General features: G+C 39.5%; 1 long non-coding RNA gene across 1 annotated transcript; it reads right to left on the reverse strand.

Moving 5' to 3' along the window:
- LOC128080193 (uncharacterized) lies at window positions 1–22,867 on the reverse strand. Its single transcript, XR_008206537.1, has 4 exons — window positions 22,681–22,867; window positions 20,836–20,938; window positions 1,705–1,946; window positions 1–295 (listed from the first exon to the last, which is right to left on the reverse strand). It is a non-coding gene; the product is annotated as an uncharacterized LOC128080193 (long non-coding RNA).
- Between the last annotated feature and the right edge of the window lie 2,031 nt (window positions 22,868–24,898).

Below are 24,898 nucleotides of genomic sequence, written 5' to 3' on the forward strand. Positions count from 1 at the left end.
TGAACTAATTAATTATTCTTGTACTGGACCTTATTAAGAAGAATATTTCTTGATGCTGTTTTCTGATTTTCTAATATGGTCTCCAGAATTTCTCTAACTGTATTAGAGGATGATGTCAGTATTTTCACAGTGCAAGGCTGATGTGCTTTTACAGATTTATTCTCGACAATTACAATTTTGTAGCAGAGGCAGTTTCATTTTCTTCCTTTCAGCTTTGTATTTACTCAACATCCAGCCTTTTCCCTGCTGCAGTTTGAAATCTCAGGATTTTCTAGCTTCAGTGTCATCTACAGGGCTAGCAGAAAAAATGCATGAGCAATAACTTAGCAAACAAACTATAATTAAAACAAAAACAAAAAACAAAAAAAAAAAACAAACACAAACAAACAAAAAAACAAGAGCAACCAAAAAAATCAAGACACTAAGCACCAGCATGTGGACAAATCCCGAAACGGTAATTAGTGGAAAGAGTCTCCATACTTATTTTGACATCCATATCCATTAGCATTCAAGGATGAGGAGCTTAAATTTCAACAGATGCCCTGAGAAGAGAGCCTGGGGAATTATTCATATTTGAGGTTCAGCAACAGGCCACTGTTCTAAATGGCCATCAGATAGAATTATTAAAACTCAGCTGCAAGGTACAGATAAACTTATAATGATTGCAGAATCATAGAACAGTTTGGGTTGTAAGGAGAGATGGACTCAATGATTTCAAGAGGTCACTTTTAACCCCTACAATTCTTTGATTCTGTGACCTTCTGATTCCAACCTCCCTCCTGTGGGCAGATATGTCACCCATCAGATCAGGCAGCCCAGGGCCCTATCCAGCCTGGCCCCTCTAGGGAAGGAGCTTCTCTGTGCAACTTGTTCCAGTGCCTATCTGAGTAAAGAACTTCCTTCTTCTGTTTTAAAACTATTTCCCCTTGTCCTGTTTATTTGCCCATGTAAAAGTTGATCAGGGAAATTGGTGTTTTGGTGTCATGGGTACATTCATGGACCACCCTCAACAGCTTTTCCAAGCTCATTAATTCTATTTTTGATGTTTGAGACCAGGAGTTATGCAAGGCATCTTCCATAAGGCGTATTATGACCATGTCATCTTATCTGAATGACCAGGTAATAGCAATACACAGGTGAGGTTTCTGGACAAATATACCTACAGCATTCTCTGACCATTAAAAAAGGTAGGTTTTTTTTTGCATTTTTGGGCATATAATAAATGCTACAGTTATTCTTTACAGCCTCATCAAACAGAGAAAATAGGATCAGGTTTGTATTGCACCTGTATAACTTATTTTTATATCAGCTTTATTAAGGCTGCAGCACCACAACTTCTCACATTTTTGTCTGCTGTCGCCTAATAATGCCAATTTTTATAGCTCATAAATTCAAAACAACAAGCTACTAAACTTTTAGAAAATAAAAATACAAGCAGGCACAAAGCCTTGCATTTGCTTTTTCCTAACATTTGTTGCCTATGTTTTCACTTCAGTTTATAGTTCAGGACCATAGAATCAATCATGTAAATTTCAATATGCAGCCTACTGTATTACTGTGTGTACAGATCAGTTTAGGCTGTGGTCCCCTGGCAGTTGTTCAGTATGCCCCTTGGTATTTGGGATGGCCATGGTTCTGTTTCAGAGCACAGCTTGTGGACCCCGATCCACTCCCATATACAGAAATTCTCAGAGAGCTCATTACCTGTCTGCAGCTTTATGTATTTTGTTTCTTCTTGTCATATGGAAGAAATGCTTATGGAATTTGATGTTACAAGACTGGTTGCTGAAGTGAGACCCGCTCTCCAGGTTCATTTAAACTGGTTGCTGTATAGACTTCAGAAGGCAACGTAACGTGGCTATTTCTGATCTTCAGTAGATTGTTACTTGCAATTCTTTTATGCCATTTTCCATTTCCCGAACCATCTGGCCCCTGTTGCAAGATACCTGCAGATATATTAATAAACCAATCTAATAGAATGGTACATATTAAATATACAGCAGAAGCAGCTGGTCGGTGTTTGCTGTAAGCTTTCTATTTTTCCCTAATATTTCAGCCACCATAATTTAAAGTCTTGAGCAGCTTCTTCAAGGAAAAAACAGGTTTTATTTCTCATCTATCTACAAAATAAATAAACTCATCTTTCCTAAATGAAGGCTGTCGTTGAAATGGAATTGATAATCAGCATAAATGTCATTTTCTTCTGTGGAGCTGAAACCTTAAGTTCAACCCTGGAACAGCATCGTCAGTTTGATCTTATTAAGATATACCCTCCTGACAGCTTTCATATTAATTGCAGCAGATTGCTTGCTGTGTGCTCATTTGTTTGTTTTCTCTTAGAACAATCTGAATGACTTCCAGAAAAATTCACTTCTTTTCAGATGCAAGTGAGGTTAGAGAAAAAACAAATACCTGTTAAAAGACTTAATATAGAGTAATATTAATTCTAATCATGAAATGAGTTGTCTTTGGGATAGTGCTCATGATCTTCTCAAAGTGGACCTACAGATGTAGTTCCGTAAACCAGCAGCTAAGTAGGAAAATCTGGCTATACACAATTAATTAGAATAAACATAGTTTGTTCTACAGACCTTTCCCAGTGCTCCAGCTACACGGGAGAGATCAGAAACTAACATTAAAAAAACAGAATACTATTCTCAGGGTACACTGAAAAAAATCCTGCAAAAAAGAACAAAAAAAAAAAAAAAAGGAAATCACCACCATCACAATAAAAACTCAACATGCATAGCCTGCATTGTCCGAGACAGGTTTTTTTTTTCAGCTTGACTGAGTGGGTGTTTCAACTTTTCACATCTGATTGCTACTGAACTAATTATACCAGCCTTCAAAACACAATACAAAAATTAAGAAAAAAGTACAGGCATCAGATCTAATCAAAATGTAATCTAATACAAGAGCAGTGCATTGCTAACATCAGCAATTAAAGTCTGGAAAGCTAAAGACTGAGTAAATTATTTGTGGTAGTTTGGTTGTAAGACTGGGAAAAAACAAAAGCTGCCTATGACAAAGGTAAAAAAGAAACAACATCACAACAATAACAGAAACAAACCAAACTTAAAATACTGCCTGAGGCAGGTGGCAAGTATATGAAAGCTTTTAAAGCAAACAAACAAAAATCTCCCCTCCCTTTTTTAAACACAGCTTCTTTTGGTTGAAAGACGTGAAAAATCATAAGGAACTGGTAGATGGAACTGATTGTAGGAATACATGGCTATTGTCCATGTGTGTAGAGATAGGATTAGGAAAGATAAGGCGCAGATTATAGAATCATAGAATCATTCAAGTTGGAAAAGACCTTAAAGATCATCGAGTCCAACCACAGCCTAACCAAACTACCCTAACGAGCAACCCTCCACTAAATCATGTCCCTGAGCACTATATCCAAACAGTTTTTAAACACATCCAGGGATGGTGACTCAAACAAATTTACTTAGCATGCAATCAGTGCCCTCATCAAGATCGTTACTAAAGAAGTTAAACAGAAGCAGCCCCAGTACCGAGCCCAGGGGACACCACTCATGACTGGCCATCAACTGGATTTAAGTCCATTGACCACAACTCTTTGGACCCGACCATTCAGCCAGTGTTTCACCCAGGGAGTAACAAGTCTTATTATCAAAGATTGAGGCAAAGAAGGCATTAAGCACCTCAGCCTTATCCTGATCCTTGGTCATGAAGTTCCCTTGGCGTCCAACAATGAATGGAGATTCTCCCTAGCCCTCCTCTCACTGTTGATATATTTAAAGAAATATTTATTGTTGTCCTTTACCTTAGTGGCCAAGTTCAGTTCTTGGCTTTTCTAATTTTCTCCCTGCACAGCTTCACTACGTACCTGTAATCATCAAAAGTAGCTCACCCACTCTTCCAGAGACCATAAACTTTCCTTTTGGTCTTGAGTTCCAGCCAAAGGTCTCTGTTCAGACAGTCTGGCTTCCTTGCCTGTTGGCTCATCTTCTGTGACCTGGGGATGGTCAGCTCCTGCACCTTTAAAATTACTTCCTTAAAGTATCCCCAACCTTCCTGGGCTCCCATGCTCTCCAAAACTACCTCCCAAGGGATCTTCTCAACCATGGTCCTAAAGAGGTTAAAGTCTGCCCTTTGGAAGTCCAAGGTGGCAGTTCTGCTGACTCCCCTCTGTGGTTCAAGGGTCAAGAAATATAGCATGCCATGATCACTAAGCCCCAGACTGCTTCCAGCCTTTACACCCCCCACAAGACCTTCTCTGTTAACAAATGGCAGGTCCAGGAATTGACTTCTTCTTGTTAGATCTTTCACCAGCTATGTCAGGAAGTTATCTCCCACACACTCTAGGAACCTCTGGGATTGCTCCCTATCTGCTGTATTGTAAATCCAACAGATGTCTGGGAAGTTGAAGCTCCTCACAAGAATAAGGGAGAGACCTTGAGACCTCACCCAACTGTCTATAGAGTGTCTTGTCCACCTCTTCATCCTGGTTGGGTGGCCTGCAGCAGACTCCCATGATAATATCAGTTCTATTGGCCTTCATTTTTATTCTGACTCAGAAGCTCTCAGCCCTATCATCACCATCATTGTTTTCCATACATTCACATTCTTTCTTAACAGAGAGGGCTATGCCACCACCTTTCCTGCCTTGCCTATCTTTTTCGAAAAGTCAGTAGCCATCCACCACAGCACTCCAGCTGTGTGAGTCATTCCACCACATTTCCATGATGACAACTACATCATAGCTTTCCGACTGCACAACGGCCTCCAGCTCCTCCTGTTTATTACCCATGCTGCATGCATTAGTGTAAAGGCACCTGCGTCGGGCCTCCTTTTGAGTGGCAGTAGCCCTAATACCCTCATGACCATACAACATCACACCAACCCTTGTGTTCTTCCTACAAAAGGGTGAGTCATCCTCCTCCATCACCAAAACACAAGACTGTTGGGTCTTACTAGCACATCCCTCTCCTATAAGGACTGGGATGTTACATAAAGGCTCCATTCTAGTGACCCCAGTTACACCCCCACCCCCCTTCGCATCAAGTTTAAAACTCTATCTTTCTATGTATCTTCCCAACTCCCGTCTTAACACCCCTTTCCACTGATGGAAGAAGCTACTCCTATTGGTTGCCAGCAACAACAGGACTAACACTACTCCTATGAGGAAAGGAAAGGGCTTGTTTAACTTGGAGAAGAGAAGGCACTGGGGAGACCTCATTGTGGCCTTCCAGTACTTGAAGTACTGGAAGAAAAAACAGGATTGGGATCAGCTGCTTATAAGGGTGGATAGGACAAGGGGAAATGGTCTTAAACTGTGACAGGGGAGGTTTATGGTAGATATTAGGAAGAATTTTTTCACACAGAAGGTGGTGACACACTGGAACAGGTTGCCCAAGGAGCTAATGGATGCTCCATCCCTGGAGGCATTCAAGGCCAGGCCAGATGTGGCTCTGGGGAGCCTGGTCTGGTGGTTGGTGACCATACACATAGCAGGGGGGTTGAAACGAGATGATCACTGTGGTTCTTTTCAATCCAGGCCCTACTATGATTCTATGAGCTGTGGAATAAATAATGACTCTACATATCCAAGAATTTCCCTGTTCGTCACAGCCTCCAGTGTTAAGGCTTTGAATATTCCCCTCAGAAATAAGCTCCAGCAGCTGCCCAGAGAGATCCAAGGATATGAGAAATATCTTTATCTTTTTGTCACTTACATTCAGTATTTTCTTTCTGATCTTCTTTTCCTCCTTTCCAAGTACCTTTAAGCTTTATTAAGCCAAACTTTGCATTGTGACCATCAGAAGCAACATATGTAGACTTAGTACAATACCTTATGATTTTGTTTGTTGTAATGCTGGCCTGGAAGCTCTGTTGCATTGCCTGCACAGTGCTGGGAGGAAAAGGAGACACTATTCTTTCTTCTAACACTTCTCTATGGAGACATCAGGTTTAGCCTCTATTTCATACAAATATTCTGTACATGCCTTCTTCTGTATAGAACAAGCAATGGATGGATAATGAAGGAAGAATGAACTCCTCGCTATAGATACAGAGATCTGTTGTCTCCCAGTCAGCGTAGAAAGCATTACTGCTTCTCCTAGGCAGGGATAAACCCTGAGACTATGGAGTTTGGCTGATGTTGCTTAAGATCCCAGGGCCTGAACTCTAGAGAGGAGTCACTCTCTGCCTACCACTCTTGCACTATACTCTCCATCAGAGCTGCCCCAGGCAAGAAGTGTCACTGAGAAAAGAAAAAGGAATAGGCCAAAAGGCTGCTGGTGAGAAAAAAAATAATAATTCATCTCTTCTCTCACAGCTACAGAACTATTGTTTCTTTTTTTCCCACACACAGTGGAACTCATTAAAAGTGGTTAAGTCAATTTTTTATCTAAATAACAGTTAACAAAGTCCTAAAACTGAAAATGCATCCAGTCACTCTAGAGCAACTTTAGAAACCAGTCTGAAAGAATTTATTTCTCCTCAGTTATGCTGCTAGGAGTTGCTGCAAATACCTTGCACAGCAATGAACAATTATCTCTGTGTTCTTAATGATGCAGGGCATGTGAATGGACAGGCCATTGGTCATGCTTGCAGGGTCATGCCAGCTAATTAGGAGTGGCCTGTGCTGGGCTGGGACATATCAAGCAATTGGCTGCTCCATGTGACACATTCCAATAGCATTTGAGAATTAATTGAAGTAGGTTTTCTCAGTATTCCCTGGGTCAACCTTTCATTCTAGTGGAAACCGCATTTTATAACTGTATTACTGTGAAATGTTTCAGGGAAGATAAGCAGTATAATTAAGTATCAAACTAGATCTGAAACATAACTAACTTGTGATTCTCTTAAGATATATACTGCTATCAAGATTGTCACTGATTAAGGTCTTCTTAAAACTGTAAATGTTTATCAAAATCAAGAAGTCTCCCATGACTTACTATTTATCTCAGCACTTTAACAAGGAAGGCTAAGATCTCATTCTCTCTAGTTAGGAAATCAGCAACTTGCCCATGATCATATTTTTCCATGAAAACATCTTGGAATGTACACAAGTGGCTAATTTTGAAAATTATGAACTAATTATATATATTTGTTTCCTTTTTGGGATCCTGCCACCACTCAGAAACCCTTGAAAGTCCTGGTTAAATGCAGTGTTGCAAATAACTCCCACGCACGTGAGTTCACTTTTCAAATATCTTGTTTATCAATTTTGAAATGTGAATTGTTATTGTCTCTTACAGAGATGTGTTGTACAGGACTTGCTTTTCTGCTGATAAGGATTACTGTAGGTTTCTTTGCCTCTGATCCAGCACCCAAAATACACCTCACTAGCCTCACATCACATGAAAACCAAGACTAAAAGGAAATGGCACTAAAAGGAAATGAGTGCAATCTCAGCCTCCCATCAGATATTCTGTATTTGCATTGTGAGTACATTTTAAAAGAAATGCATTGTACTGTTTATTTTTGAAACACTAATGAATAGCACTGTGGTAGTACAGTACACTCTGATTAACTTGACAATAGAAAAATCAAGTTACTTAACCTCATTACTGTCTGTTTAGTCATACTCTAGATAAGATTGATCAGGAAAAAAAAAAAATCTAATAACAATTTAGAGGGATTAAAAAAAGACACTTCCAGGTTCAAAAAACACTGAAACATTGTGGAAAAACAGTGCTGCATGGGATATAGATGTTCCACTCTGTCTACAATGCTAATAATATTCCCCATACACAGCAGTGCTACACAGCTCAAAAGCCTAACTAGAGATGCTATTAGGCTATTTAAACAGTGGTTTTTTTTATGTACTTTCAGATGCATTGCTGAAAAGTACACTAAGTATAAGCAGTCCCTTTTATTTGTAACCAAGGAAATACAGATCAATCTATACACTTAGACTGTGCTCAGAACAAGTGTTGCAAAGCCATGTTATGGCATAAATCCTCAGAGCTGCCTGTATGAATTAGGAATTGCCTATTCAAGCTCCAAAATGGTCTTATACTGGAAGTTATTCACAATTAGTATTGCAGCTTAAGTTCCTGCATATCTCTGTTACTGTGTTTCAGCACATGAAAGACCACTTAACTGTTATCAAAAGAATACAGTCTGAAATAAATAGTTATTTTTTATGTGTGTGTTGTTGTATTGTTTCTGTATGAATATCTGACATATTATGATTGAACACCTTGGAAGAGTTTTTTTCCCCCCTCATCTCTCTCACTGGAAATGAATCACAGTAAGACAGGCATATATGAACATATGTGCATGCCCGTCTGTCTGTAAGTACAGTAGAGGAAATGGAGGCAGCTAGCAAAGGGGAAGAGAGGGGAAGGACATAGACTGTCTCCTCTCCTTTGATTCAAGCCCTGTTCATCCAATGGATCAGTGGTCCACAGTCAGCAGCCACAGCCGGCACTGCTTGGCAGCACGCGCTCTGCAGGCACTGGCACAGCAGGGCTTTTCTGCACTGCTGCTTTCTGCGGTATGCAGCTTAACACCTCACGGCTCTCCTTCCCTTTACTCTTATTTAAATAAGTGTTTTTCTTTCAGATGCAAGCATGAATACAATAAATATATATTCTCTCACAGGCATATTCAGTGAATTCCTCCCTTATGGTAGCCTGCTTACCTCAAAGCTTTTTGCCCCATAGACACACATAAGACAAAGAGGATCACGCGCATCTGTCTTTGGTAAGTTCATTCAGATAAACAGAAAAATCCTGCAGTCTAAAATATAGCAGCTGATTTTCAGCACCACTTACGCTTTGGATTCTGAAAAAGCATGAAAAGAATAGATACAAAGAATAACTTGTCCCTGCTATGAGTGTTTGATACAGTGAGAGAAAAAGAGAGATGTAGGCTTGCAATAACAGCAGCAATGAAGCAATCTTTTAACCCAAGATTTTCCGGCACTGTGGCTTTCCTTGCTTTTGGACAACAGAAAGCAAAGCGTAGGAGAACAGGAGAACAGGTAAAGCTTGGGGAAAGAGGAAAAGAAATTATGACAACTGTGAGCTTGCTTACTTAGAGCCTCTTGTACCTACACAATAAGCAAGAAGAAAAGCATGCACAGTTACTGCATAGCCTTAAGTGACTGCGTGAGACAAAGCAGTGGAGAACCAGAAGCTGCAGAAGTTGCTGGCTAAACAGGTGCAGGAACCAGTACAACAGCCCAAGAGGAAGAAAGCACATAGCCTTCCAGATATTCATGCACTCCTCAGCAGAAGGCAGGCAGACATGGCAGGTGCTCAGAAGTGGAGATCTGCTTCAGTTACTACACTAGACTGCTGCAGAAACGTACAATTACAGAGATGCAGATTTGACATTCTTACAGTGCCTGTTTTTTCTTGTTGGCATTCAGACAACCAAATTAAAAATAGAGAATGAGCTAAACTCATTCCTGGTCTGTGGATAGCCTTATTCTAAGGAGTTCCTGCAGAGCACCAAACTTAATGATCTCTCCAGTCTAACCTTGTTTAGTCCACACAAACAAATACATTTCTTAGAACAGACAAATCCTAAAATATATCTGTTATTTCCTTTTTCTGGATAATTTGAATTATGCATACCCTCTTTCCCTCAACCTCTGGCTCTTCCATTGCAGAAGCTTCTGTAAATACATTTTTAAACCTGGCACACAATATCCCTGCAAACAGTAGCATGTCCTTATGCTTATCCTATGTCCACATATTACATTGTAAAAGAAAACATGAAAGGATCTATTAAATGTGGAAGTAGAACATGTCATTTTCTTAAGGAATAGTATTGTGGCAGTATCTTGCTTCCTTAGTTGTGGGTAGCATACAAGACTTGGTCACACTATTAACCAAAGCATCGATCCTTCACTGGAGCACCTGAGCTGGCAATTTGCGTTATCTGAATTCTCATCGACTTTGTGGAGGAAACATCCTTACTCCTCTCCCACAGCTGCAAAGGGTTCAGAGGCCAAAAACACTTAGGGGCACTGGTTTAGTGTTTAAAGGCAGGCCATAGAACAGTTTCTAAAGTTTACACTTTAGGTTTTTGGTTCATTTGACAGCTGTAATCTTAGCTTTTGTGATATATCTCAAGTTTCTGCTATTTTTCACCATGAAGCTTCAACAATATAATCACCACAGCTGAGCTGGAAGATGGACAGTGGACAGCAGATAAGACTGACTCCAGTCTTTTATTTTATTGCTGAGCATAAGAAAATATTTCCGTGAATTAGGATTCAAGGTGTCTCTTCATCCACAGTAAATATCGGACATTTATTCATTCAGTTTGTGACTATTTTGATTCCCGAAGTTAAATTCTCACACAGCAACCTCTGTGAATTATGCTTACTATCTCTGGTTGGCAGGGGACTTCTATCTGATGAATAATAACACGGCTTCAGTTATTCATTCCTTGATCATCACTTAGTTGGACTACGACCAGACAATATATCCTTAGCAACATAAACTACTTCAACCACATCAAGCTTGTATTCTGCTTATGATGGGCTATAAAACTGTGAATCGTTATACCTTGATCTTTATCTAGAATCAATATCTATATAATTACATACATATATCCCCCACAAAGTATTTTTTTTTTAATAAAAGTCCTTAAACTTTCCTATGAGAAGACGCTTCATTGCCCATGCTTTATCTCAGAGAAAAGCACATCCTATAGCAGGGTATTTAGTCATGTTTCTATATATGATTTTCCAACACAGCATTAAGAACATAATTTGTAAAATGATATCCAAATTTCCTTCCAACATTCAGCACCACCAAACTCAAGAAGGCTTATGAGCTAAGAAACGTACACCATTTGAAAGCACTCAGATACAGCTTACAGCACTGCTAAGGGAAAAGCAAGAGAGAAGCCCATTTTTTATAATATTAAACATACAAAGCCTGAATCCTTTGATCCTCTAGACAATATATGCTGATGGATTTGCTTCTAAAAATGTCTCTGCTTTATGAAGGTGCAAATACTAGCAGTAGCTCAGTGGGGACTTTTCTTTTGTTCATACCCAGGCAGTATTACTGTCACTGTGCAGCTACTTCAAATACATCACCTGTGCTGAGTCAAGGGAATGATTTCCATGTGTTTGCACCAAGAAGGTTTCAGGATGGCATTGAATTCAGAACTTAGTCATAACACCAAGAAAGTTAACCAGCAATTGCTGATGGCAATTTCCAAGTTTCCAAGTGACCAGCCCTGCATTCCCAGGAGCCAGCCATTCCTTTATTTTCTCCCTTTGCAAAGCATGAGAGGAAACAGTGGCTTTACTGGCCTTGCAAATTCACTCAAAATGGAATTAAAAGCACATCACTATGCTGCAAAAATTTTGGACTCTTTTGAAAAGCTGAATTGATGTCCTGAATCCAGGACTGTGCCAGAGCCTCAGACATTATTTGTGCACTTGGAGCACATACATTGCGTGTCAGCAACAGTAATTGCAAAAGGCTTACTTGCACATGGCACAGAAAGCTTCCTTCCCTGGTGCTGTGACAGCAAGCATGAAGGCTAAGACAACAATAGAAGTAGGAAAGAAGGCCAGTTAAACTGCTCTACAAGTTTTACCAAAAATTCAGTTTCTGATGGATAAATGGCTAAGATGATAGAATGCAGCTATCTCTTTCTCCCTGACTGAAAAGTTCTTAGAAGAACCCCAAATGCTTCTGTCTTCAGGAGGACAATCTGCCATATCTGTGAGAATATGTTTACAGAAGAACAAATCATAGGAAAATAGAAAAAGGTGAAATTAAATGGTTAAAATATCTTCTTACTCAAATGTTAGTCCATTATGGTTCCCAATAGTGTATTTTATTTTTATTTTTGGTATTAAAAAAAAGTATCTTTTGAAAGAAGCACACAGTTTGCCTCTTTATCATGTATCAACACTGGAAACCATAAGTTTCTTTTGATTACTTTGTGAGAAGCAACTTGAAAATCATTGGAGGAAATCAAATAGCATGTCATAGAGCAGGTCTGTGGATTAAATCCTATTGGGTCCTTCCAGACCTTTGAGGCATAAAATACATTTTATAAACTGCAGTCTGCGATCTGAAGAGTTGTGTACCTCTGGTAAAGTACTGTAAAGTAAATCAATCGTGGGCTGACTTATTTTCTTTTTTCCTCCTATAACTTCCATAACTATTAGGAAAACATACAAACTGACCTTTAAAGCAATTCATTTTCCTTTTCAGAAAACTTTGAAAGCAATTTTAATTTGAGAAACAAGAAAACAAGTTTAAAAATCTCAAAGGCTATTGTGAAAAGGGACTGCTGCCTACCAGCCAGCTCTATTATGCACTGGACAAAGGCATACAGATTGCTCTGCCGTACCTGCATTGATTCTGCAGCTGGAAAAATATGAAAACACACTACAAGCAGATAAACTCCATGAAGAAAAAAAGATTTAAATAAAACCACAACACCTAGTATTCTGACTGTAGATATACTTTAAATTCAAAGTTACCAATTCAAATTTTTAAAGTTTAAAAATGAAAAGAAATCAATTAATTATGAATTTCCAGATGGCAAAAATCAGGAGTGCTAGAGAACCCACCAGCTAGTGATATTACTTTACAAGCAATTAGTGCAGCATTCGATAGACAGGACCCTTGAGTCCCATGTTATCCCCTCCCTTCCCATGTTCTCTACCCTTTTTTTCCTCCTTACTGCAAAGATACAATATGCAAACAGGCAATCAACCAAATGGCATTGGTTATAAAATGGAAATGCATACACATATATAATTGTTAATCAGTTCTATAACTAAAACCTATCTGTATGCTTGCATAGCTACCTGGGGCATGGTGATTCCTCAACAACTAAGCACAGGGGATGAGATCTGTTGGGGAATTCCCGATCTCAGCTGTGGAGTGCGTAGTTGGGGATCTGCTTCCAAGGATGTGCGGGTCACCCCACCAAGGACATAAAAAATAGGGTGGGGATATCCAGCACGTCAAAGAAAGCAGGATAAAAAAAATTCCTGAATAAACCAGGGTAAAAGTGATCCAACCTGTGATTTGCTTTTTAAATGCTTTTTCTGTACTTGTTGACTATTCTATTAAAAGAAATTGCCACCCACAAAGTCAGACAAAAGGAGCAGTTCCTATGGTGAGGAGCCGAATTCCTGCTGGGAGTCTCAAACAGCCCCCAGTCAGGACACAGATACTTCCTGAGAGTAGCAATATGCATCAGAGTACTCCTAAAGCAAGTCTTCAGAGGGTCTGCAGAAAACATATTCTATCCTCTAGAGACCCCATCAGTCAGAAGAAAGATGTGCCCAATCAGCAGCTTATTCTTTGACTTTTTAAGAAATATTTACAAGATCATAAAATATGTTATGAATTTTACATAATACATGAATTGCATCTTACAACAGCTATTAGGTACCTATTACTGACATGACAACAGCATTATTTACATAAATTTCAGAGATTCTGTCCCACATTTTAGGAGAAAATTTGCATTTAAACCAGGCCTTGGAGAATTTCCTTGTCACTACATGCCTTTATAAAAAGCTCCTCCCCAGCTTCAGGTACTGGAAGGCTATTTGGCCTTATTGAACTTCATGAGAGTGGCATGCAGCCCACCTCTCAGGCCTGTCCAGGTCCTTCTGGATGGCATCTCTTTCTTCTAGCTTTCCACACTGCTGTTTGCTTACCAACCCACTCCCAGTGCAATAGGAGAGAGAATCGGGGGGGAGGGGGGAAATATATCAACAAAGCATGGCTGGTGTGTTGAGATAGAAAAACTAAGACAGAAAAGAAAGAGAAAAGGGAATAATAGTAAGTAAGAAGATATATAGATTAAAACGTATATATTATATAAATACACGTATATACACATATAAAATTGCTCATCACCTGCTGTCCGACACCCAGCCAGTCTCCAACCAGCCAACTCCCCACCATTTATCAAGTTTTAATTTTCCCCCCTCATTATTTCATAATGGATAAAATACCCCTTCGGCCACTTAAGGTCAGCTCTCCTGGTTCTGTCCTTTCCCAAGGCCTTGAGCCCCCCCAACCTCTCCCACTGGCAGAGCAGTGCAAGAAACTGAAAAAATGAAATGCCCTTGGCATATACGCACAGCACTACTCAGCAACAACTAAATCATCAGTGAGTTATCAACATGGCTTTTCTCCCAAAGCTCCTGTAATGTGCAGAGTGCTGTTGAAACAGATCTCTGAAATTGCCTAATCCTCATCAAGTACATTACACACAAACCACTACTGGAAAAGACCCTTTTACTTTCACATTTTTTAAAACAAAATAGTAACAAAAGTATTCCTGTGTTGTGGATTTGTGATTTTTTGTTGTCAGTATTCCACATCAGAACATCATGTGGACCACTGGAAATTAGTTAGTGTTCTGGTCCCACTTACTGCCCCTCACGGGCATCATGAGTATCCTAATGGGAGGTGAGGGATGGCACCTCTGGAGGACCCCGGCCTTTTCCTTCTGGCCCCAACTCAGCCATCTCATCTTACTGTGGAGAAAAGCATGTGCTTTCCATTGCACTATCATGGTTTGACTCACATTTTGGATACTCTTGTCTCTCTTGTTTTGTTTGATTTAGTTAATTTAGTAAATTACCATTCCTCCTCAGATCGTTGCCATTGTGTTTTCTCTTTGTTAAAACTATCTGCTAGCTCTCTGCCCTTCCCCCTCTCTCAGAACGCACGTTGCCCGGGGCCAGCCAGATCGCGTGGCAACCCATTCGTATCTAGAGATAACCCCATCACATTCTGCATCAGAAAGTGCATTAATATCTTAAATTAGAGGCTCCATTCTCCCAGCTGCTGCTACAGTCCCAACCACACCGCAAGCTGTGCTCCTCATTGGAAAGCCAGAGAAGACAGTGCCACCAAAGGCCATGCTTCTGCCACCAGCATGGAAACTGCATCACAGCAGCTAAAAACCTGGCAAAGATCCTTTCCTTTCAAGTTCCATCTAATAAAAGCACTTTAATTCTTGCCATTTTAATTAGTGCATGTTGATGTTCTTAGTTTGTTTCTTCCTCACACTTTCACCCAAACACATTTCTAAGTCCCCATAGCACAGTTAAGCTTGGAAAAAAAGAGCCTACAGCCACCCAAAGCTGCTGTACTCTTCAGCAAACCAGACTACAGTTTTGATAAAATAATTCTATATAAGTAAATACTCAAATAATGTGCAAGTGTCAAGAGCAAGTCTTATTATATTAAAAGAGCAGTGCCACTATCAGCTGGTCAGTCTCTACTCATATTCATCTAAGAGCTTCCACGAAAATGGATGTCACTATTAAATTAGAGATTTGTAATGATTTATAATACTTAGCTGCCTTTAGTGATGCTTAGATTATGTTTGAATAACTAAATATACTGTGTTCCCAAACATCAAGCATGTCTTTGGGGATCCAGTCTTGCAGAAGGCTGGGAAAGATGAAGAATTTTCACTCTCAGCTCTATCAAACGCTTATCTGGAAAAATAAAACTGTGCGCTGGAGCTTTCAATTCATCTTTATCCACCCAGACAGGTGGGATCAAAGATTACAGAAGACTGAAGGCAGAATGATCAGTAAGACCAAGGTAGTGCTAATGAACACAAATATCTTCTGCAAGAAGACGGTTTATTCCCATGGGTGCTTGAAAATAAAGAAGAGGTAATTAATCTCTGTATTAACTATAATTTACAACACAGAGAAGCAAAGGAGTGTCATGTTAGCAGGCAAACATTTGCAGCCTTTAATGGTCTGTAATGCCAGAGATCTGGTCAGAATTTTTTTGGCTGCTCTGTCCAGACCATACAGGGAAGCTTTTAAAGTTTTGATCTTACTGGAGCACTATTTTTTCATTTGGTCTTGTGATGAAAAGCCTCCTTTGGCTGTACCAGCTGTGAAGTTTGATTTCAAATCTGACATGGACTGCAGTCATACAAAGGAACAGGACAAAGCTTTCAACTCTTATGGTCAGTGGGAGGGAATCTAATACCCTGGTCCTACAGCAAAAAAAAGAGCTGCAAGGCTGCAGGTTTAAAGCTGTAGGTTGAAGGTTTTAAACTCTTACTCTGACATATGCTCCCATCTTTGCAGAAAATATGAAATAGATTTCAAAAGACTAGGTATACGAAATGCTCTTCCTCTAACAACCATCCTCAGAACACTAAAAACCTCTATATATTGCTTCAACAAAAATAAAAGGCATTAAAAGATAAAGTTATTACTCTGAACTTTAACAAAATTTGTAAGTATATGACCAGACTTTTAAGATACTTACCCATTTTATGTAAGTACCCGATTTTCAAAAATTGTGCAGAAATTCCGGGTAATAGTAACTTCCTCAATGGGTGAAATAGTTTCCTGATTCAAATAATATATGCGTGGGTTTTTTTTAGTTTAGATACAGCTTTATCAGTCATACCACCATTAAAGGTCTACTGAAGTGTAGTCCCAGATGACTTCTTATTAGACCTTAAAATGTCTGGACCACATTCACTAATCTTCCTTTAAACAGAGACCCATGACTTCCCCCCCCACAATCTTCCCCTCCCCCCCCCCCCCCTTTTTTTTTTCTTTTTGTATATCTTCGAGAAACAATGTAGAAAAATAAGCACACGTGCATATTCAGGCAAGAATAAGTTAAGGTAAGTTAAAGCTGAAGGACAGTGAGACTTGAAGAAATCGTGCCTTCTATCTTGGAATTTCATACGTGTGCCAGGAAGAGTAAGCAGGAAAGTCACACTGCGCTAAAGACAGAACAGCTGTGCTACAGAAGGAGCTACTCGTCTTTCAAGAAACTTCAGGGAGAGACCTAAAATTAGCTCCTTTTCTGTAACTCATGATTTCTAAAAAGCTCTCAGGAAGAATCAAAGATCTCAGCAGCCCACTGGCTTAGTAGCGTTACTGTCTTTCCTATTGCAACGTTTTCCCTTTTCACAAACACAGCTCTTGCTTTGTGCTCGGCAGGGATCAGACACTCCAGGCCAACTGACTTACATATTTAGAAAATTGTTGTAAGATATTATTTACAGAGCACAAGGACTGTTTCCTTGAAGGAAGGTGTTGAGGTACCAAAGTCTATCACCAGGTGTTCAGCCTCTGACTCCCAAAGATATTTAAATTCTCATTTACAAATTGCCTCCACCTCATTTACAAATCCAAGTATCACTTCATTTACACCTTGATGATCTTCTCAGTGCAAGTGTTTTAGCAACTCTGAAATTATAGCCCGGCCTTCTATTGGTAAACCGGTTTTGAGATGTCTGTGTCATTCCTGCCTGGAATTGCTCCGGACAGCTTCTGTCCGCACAACACAGAAATGCCTATAAAAGACAAATGTTTGGGTCTGTGAAACATTCACAGAAGGAAGAATGTGATTTTACCTGCCATTGCCACCTATCAGAAGCAGCTGGGCACCGGAGAGCAGTATGCTGGCTCATTCAGAGACTGCAATACAAATGCTCACACCACAATCCAAAGACCACTGAATGGGATATAAATTTGCCAGCTTTCAGCTTGAGCAGGGACAGAGAACAACATATCTTGTTCTATCTCTACTATCAATAGCAGCACAAAAGAAATATGCAGCTTTCTGTGATCATCGTGGTATAATGTCAGAAAAACAAAATAGAAAAAAGAAACTCAAAACACAGGTATAGGTGAAACCAAATGTCAAAGCCTAATACACGATAACAGGGAAATAGCATAACAGAGAAATAGCACTTCTGATAAATACATATCTTAGTTTTATGGAGAAATGAGAAGCGAGTTCTTGAGCAGGGACGTTGAACAGAAGAACAGATGGGGTAGTGAGCTGTTTGGACACCCACCCATATCCTTCACACATCAGGTGTCTGAAGCTGAGCATGATAATGAAAGCATCCTGCATCCACTAACAGAGCAAGATTATTAAGGTCATGCACCCTGAAAGCACTCTCTGATTGAGAAATCACTGGAAATCTCAGACCACGTACACATCTTGTGAGTCAGGTAGCATATATTCTGTTTATTGCTCCTAGCAAAATAATCTTATTCACCTGTGAATGAGATATGACATGCCACTTAAGACATTGGTCTTCTTCCATTTGGAAAAGAAATATATCACATTACAAATTACTTTCTCTGCTAAATATTTTTTTTCTTGACATCTTTCTCTACAGATTCAGAGTCCATCTGCAATAATTATTAATTACTTCCACTTTGTCTTCCTCTTCATCACACTAAGACATGTCATCTCACCTCCAGAAAGCATGAATGTAAATACATCTAAAGGAACCATTAGAATCATAGTTTTAAAATTTATTCAACTGAAGAGAGCTTCCAGCATACTGAAGAGCTATTTGTAGACTTTTACCACTATAAATCATAATAGAGAAAGAAAGTAATATTAACTATTTTTTTAAATATAAAACTAAGCATTACCAGAATTGGGAAAATTTCTCCAGTAAAGCTTTGTTACCTGTTTGAATGAAAGTCAGAAGAAATGCAGATTTGGAAAATTATGGTTCTTGACATAAAAAGCATAAAGGTAGGATCAAGCGATCTGTTACATGCAGCTGTATCTCAAAATGTGACATTATGCACATTATGAATATTTTTAAAAGTAATATTTTGGAAGGCTACATATCATATAGCTGAAGCAACTACAGCTTCCTTGAATTACATATATAATTTTACACTTTCTATCTTGTCAAAGGAAACTGAAAGAAACTAAACAGAAAATGACCAAATGTGAAGTCTTTATTTACAGCTCATGATGAAGTGAGAAAGAGCAACAAAATTTAGATTAAGGAAAGTGAAACTTTTACCAGGGGGAAAAAATAGTGTGAAACAGGAAAGGACCAGCCTGTCAGCACAGAGTTACAGAGTTACCTCAACAATTTTGAAAATTAGAAGAGTGAGGAAAAAAAAAAAAAAAGGGTCAGAGTCTTTATCTTTTAACTCTGAGAACTGTGAAAAGCCCCAAGCTGATCAGAGACAGAGTTCTAAATTAGTGTCTCACATCTAAAATAAGGACTGTAACTCCAGGTTGCCTATGAGGTGTCAAGATTAATTTGTGAGTGCTGGCACTGTGCTTTAAAGATGTAAGATGATGTATAAGAACTAAGTATTATCATTCCAAAGAGAAATTTCAAGGAATTTTCAAACCTTGAAGGAGCCATGTTTAATTCACACAACTGAAATTACTTATTTCTGCAAACACCGCCCAGCTGCAAGAAATGGAACCTCAAATGTCTTAAAGACAAGAAAATGATGCTATTTGGCCAACTATTCACAATCATACAATGACTTGGGTTGGAAGGAACCTTTAAGATCATCTAGTTTCAATCCCCTTTCTATATGTGGGACACCTCTCTCTCTACCAGGTTGATGAAAGCCAGCCAGCCTGGCTTTGAATGCTTCCAGGGAGGGGGCATTCACAACCTCACTTGAGCAACCTATTCCAGAGTCTCATGAACCTCCTAGTAAATAATTTCTTCCTAATTGCTTGTCAAAGTCTACCAGGATGGAAGAGGGTACCATCCCACTTTGAGGCTGATGATGGCAATGAGGACAAGAGTTGGATCACAGACCAGTAAGATAGCACCTCAGGCTCAGAATAAGGGAACTCCAATTGGTAAATCAGCCTCAATGGGAGCCCAACTTAAGCATGCATTTTGGTAAATGTAATTGATACTTGTTTAAGACTCCAGCCATGAGAAGGACAAAAAAAAAAAAAAAAGAAAAAAAAAGAAAAAAGAGGAAACAGAATTGAAGTTTGTATTCATTTCTGCCTCTTAAAAAATAAAGGAAGCATTGGAAAAAACTAAGCTTGATGTGTTCAACCCTCAATCCCATTTAAGTTAACAGAACTCTACTGACAGTAGAGCAGAAGTGGTTTCACCCAGTGCATTCAATTCTTTTTTAGCATAACTCCACTGAAGAAAAGTGAGTTATACTGGATTGCTCATAAGCCATTTGGAAAACAGCACAAACACTGAAGTGATAAAGCCAGCTGATGATACTCATTTGCCCAAGGTAGGAAAAATGAAAACAGCTGTGTAAAGTTGTAGAAAGACCTCTGGCACTGACTAGCAGATGAAAGGACTGGCAAAATTGAATGTAGATAAAGGTATAGTAGCATACAAGAGAGAAAAAAAAACCAACAATTTTAACTCCATATACACAAAAATAGACTCAGACCTGACAGCTGCTTAGGAAAGAGATCTTGTCATTAGATAGTTCTAGAAAAGGACAGATGGGAAGGAGGTTGTGAACCCTTACAGCAGAAAGCAGAACAAAACAGAGAATATCGTATGCTCCTATACAAGCTCAAATCTTGATTGCTTTGCTACCTTTGCAGACTTTTCTCTGAAATATACAGTGGACATAAACCAATGCAGAAGAACAATAAGGATGGTCAGATATACAAAGCCATATCAGAAATTAATACAGCCCCTCTTCCTAGAAAAAAATCAACTGTGAAGCTCATGATGAAGCTGTAAAAATTCTGAGAATCATGAGGTATGTACACATGGATCACAGATTCATGAGTGAATTTAATATAACAACTGGTGGCACCAGAATGAAGTTAGCAGGTAAGCAGAAAACAGCAGAAGCTGCTTTCCACCTACATAACTGGTCAGCGGCATGCATTTCCACAGAGTGTTGTAAGAGCTAAAAATGTAAAATGCACATCACTGTAAAGACTAATAACCAAAAATGAAAGTCCACTGGGGGATATAACAAAAATATAAAAGCTTCTTGCTCAAAGAATCCATCAATATTTGTACATTTTGCCATCCTACATGCTTACCCTCTTTTATGTTCTTCCCTCTCCTGCTGCTACCAAGCACTGCCAATACCACTGCATGATGGCATTTCTGAAAGGCTCTTACCTGCATTTCCTCATGGTGAGAACAGCTGCAGATCAGCTTCTCCTCTCCAACACTAGTGTGCTTGGCACTAAGCCCATGTTGGGATATTCCAGAGAAATAATAGCTGGAAAAAAGCCAAATAAAAGCAACTTCAGTGAGGGAAACTACTGGCATGTTCTCAGGCTGCCATCAGCAGGGTTGACAGGAATGAGGTGCTGGAAAAGAAGAACTGGGGAGACTCCTGGGTTCTGACCTGCCTTAGTTTGTCCTGACCTAAATTGCTGGTGTTGGCTGCTCATCACCCCTGCAAATCCCAAGGCAACTCGCAGCATGATTCCTGTTCAGCCCAGTGCTAAATAAGATATAGCAGATGCTGTTTTGATTTTTAATGCTGTCCCCAATACAACGAGTGCAAACATCATGTTTACAGAAGGAGCACAGACACGAACAGACAGGCAGAGTCAGGCTACAGGTCTATAAGAAGAGGATCATTAACCACGGCATCTCAAAGCCCTTCAGATGCTAATACGCACCAAAAACTAGGGCCACCTATGTTTGAAATGATAGCAAGCACATTTTGTCCCAAAAGCCTTAGTTTTGTTCCCTTCACTCAGCACCTAAGAAATTTCAGTGGGAAGATGAATAAATACGTGCCTAAATGGGCCAGATTGTGGGGCCATCCATTAGTTGTTGCAAGGAAAGAGAAAGGGAGGACATGACAGCCTTGTTTTTGGAAATTAACAGAAATTCACGAATGTCTACCTACATCCTGCTAGTTCACTTATCACTTGCTTTTTATTTGGACTAGTTATATGACAGACAAAAAAGTTGTTCTGAATTGATGTGCTGGATTATAATTGCGCCACTTTCCTAGCCTTTTGTTCAGCATGTTTTTCCCATTTTAGGATAGCAATCTGCATTTTGCCAGCTGCTTGCCTTGGTGAAGGAGCTGTGGGAAAGGCTCATCCTCACACATGCGGCTGCCTGCAGGAAGCACCAGCGGGTGGGGAAGCACAGAGTAGAGATGGAGAATTTCTGGCTTCCTTCTGCCTAATTGTCTTTTGATGACTGGACTACTAGTCAGCTTGCCCATCAGCTGCTCTCAATGGCAAAATAGGCCCCATGAATCACGCACATCAGCTCAGCAGGACATGTTTGTTTAGAAAACTGAAATACAAAATTTAATAATCCTTCAGGCCAGATCCTCAGCTAATGTAGAAAAGCGCAGTTGCACTGAAGTGCATCTACATCAACTGGCTTTAGGTGAGGATCTGGCTTTACAAGCTTGGTAGAAAGGAGCCTTTATCTATGCAATATTAAAGGAGCATGAAAATCTGACACTCCCACTGGGCTGCCTCACTGCATGCCACAGTTTCTCAGAGCTTTGAGCTAATTTGAAGAAACTCAATTAGAGAAAGTGTCATAGATGCAAAAGGATCAGTAATTCATCACATGCTGAACAAGGGTAGTCAACACTGAAAAATGCATGAGCTTTTCTGAGTTGTTGGAGGCATTAGAGTAGTGGATTGCAGCAGCTCATATCCCAGACCTCCTCCCTGTTTCTGTCCTCAGATTCTTGGTGGTGAATTGTGAGCTGAGCATTTGCACTGCAGGAATCCTGCACAGAATCCCTGCACTCAGGTCCTATTGGAGGGTGAGAGTTGTTTTCCTGACAGAGCCACCCATTTAACGTCAAGATCAGTCTCCTTGGAGGTGACACATATAGGACTAAAACCTTTTGCTTGGGAACAGGTTGGACAAGCTCTCCACCTTGAATTTGCAGTCCCTAGCTCCAATCTCTTTTGTAAAACTTCTGAGGGCTACAAACACACCTATGCCAACCCATAAAGCACATGTGGACCTTACTTGCTGGGATGAAGTCTGCCAGGATGCAGATAAAGCCTGGGGTCTGGAAACCAAGTTTGGTGCTGGAAGTCCGAGACTGGTTGGAACTGCGCTGAGACGTAAATTCAGGCACCTGAGAAAATGCGGAATTAAATAGAAGGCATTACTTTTAGAGCAAACTAAGTACTTCATGGTAGGAGAGTACTACATCAGCTGTAATTGCTACAAGAAAGAAACCTTTGAGAGATGCTGTTAAATGAAAAGTACACCTGTGACATCAATTTTTGTGCATGAATGTGTTGAATTTTTAAAAACAATATTGGTCCTTTATTCTTGAAAACAAAAGATCTTATGCTGGCATCATTGCAAATATTTATTCAAAGTAGAGTTTACACTTTGAAGCACAAAAATGAGTAGAAACCAAATAAGTGAGCTACAGCAAACATTACACTCTCTAACGCCATCTATTTGGACTTGCCACTGTACATAAGGCTGCACCGTGAACTCAGTCTGACCAATGTGATCATGCACTATGCAACCTGCCATGCCTGGCAGATACTCTAAGAACAAACTGATTCTACATCAGCACTGTGTATTACCCTATAGATCCGTTCATGCATGCTCAAGGCTGATTCCATTACATTATTAAATCCTAAATTATCTTACAAATGGCATGCTAGAATTAGCACTGTAAGAGAAAGCTAGGGAAGTAATCAAGGGGAAAAAGAAATCAAGGAAACAAGTTGAAAAGTACTCAGTGCAAAAAAGCTGCACAACCCAGCAATCTCCATCTCCTTCCATTCATGATTCTCCAAGCCTTGCCAATGCAGAGGTAAGAGCTTGAAGTAAAAATAAAAAAGGTGTGTGTTTCTTGGTATTTGTAGAAGTGATGACATCTTCAGGTTGGATCTACATGATCGATTATACAGCGGGAAGGAGTCATGTTGTTTATGAAAGGTGATGGGTATTTGGTATTGCTTGTGAACATAACATGTGGCAGTTGTAAGAACTGAGCTTGTTAGTGAGTAAGGGGGTCTGATCTTTTTGCTTGTGGGGTAAGGTTTTGAGACTGCTTCCAGAGAAAGATTTTGCTGACATATGAATGTGTTCATTGCTACAGTCAATTGACCTGACTGCTCTAGGAGCAGCTGTGTAAGTCAGAACAAGCCTCTCTTTAATCAATTTAGGAGGAAAGATGAACCTAATAATCAATGCAAGTAGTTAAATGAAACCACCTGTGCACACAGACTCAGAAATACTGCCTAGATGTCTGATAACACCTCTTTTGATCTACAGCTTTTTGTTGTCTGAAGTAAAGCTAATGACATTGTTCTGACATAAGGAAGTATCTGTGTCAATGGTGCTGCTGCTATTTTTGTCAAAATTAATACTCTTCATAGCTTAGAAAGATAATTTTACTTCAAAGTAGATTTTTCTCTTTAGTATCCAGATCTTAAAACAGACCTACTGTTTTAAAGTAGTTATTTGGGGTAAGCAGTCCCCTTTAAATGAAAGTCATAAATTGTGCATGTTCTCCTGCTATTAGCTTCTACTAAGTAGATTCTGAATTACTTTCCCAGAGTGAAATGCTCGTGTGTGTCACAGTTCATAATATTGCTTATTCAGCTACATGTCTGTAATTTGAACTAATTGAGTTAAGTAATAGTGTCACAGGACTTTGGTAAAGACAGTTTCTGCTCTGGCAGTAGCTCCTATGTCAATTATTAGCTTGTTGTCAATTATCAACTCACACTAATCACTATTGCTGTCAAAACAGACATCGGTGCATGGAAGTATTTATCTTCTTCCCAGTTCTCATTTCAAAAGATTCATTAAGATAAGGTATCTATTTTCTACATTCATGCCTTATTCCCATTATTCATACTGTTTTTGTTCCCCATTCCATACTTTTCTTTTTCTTGTATTAGTTATAGCTGTCTTCTATCATTATTTTTTAATTTATAGTGCCCATCCAATTATTTTCAGCAGTGAACCACAAGTGAAGTATCTGTCATTGCTGTAACAGCCTTCTCACCAGCTCTTTGGTTGCATTCTGTGTATGTGCTGAAGACACTCAGAAGGCTCTCAGTGGAGGAGCACTTAATTGCCATCATCCAAGCCACTGACGCCATTTAAAATGTGAGAAAACAATGCCTGACTGTGACTTTACCTAATGCTAATCTACCGAAGCTTTGGAATTTATCTGTAATTATGGTTGAAGATGTAGTATCAGAGAATA

Source organism: Tympanuchus pallidicinctus, unplaced genomic scaffold, assembly GCF_026119805.1.
Source record: "Tympanuchus pallidicinctus isolate F22 unplaced genomic scaffold, pur_lepc_1.0 scaffold2, whole genome shotgun sequence".
Classification (NCBI taxonomy): Eukaryota; Metazoa; Chordata; class Aves; order Galliformes; family Phasianidae; genus Tympanuchus; species Tympanuchus pallidicinctus.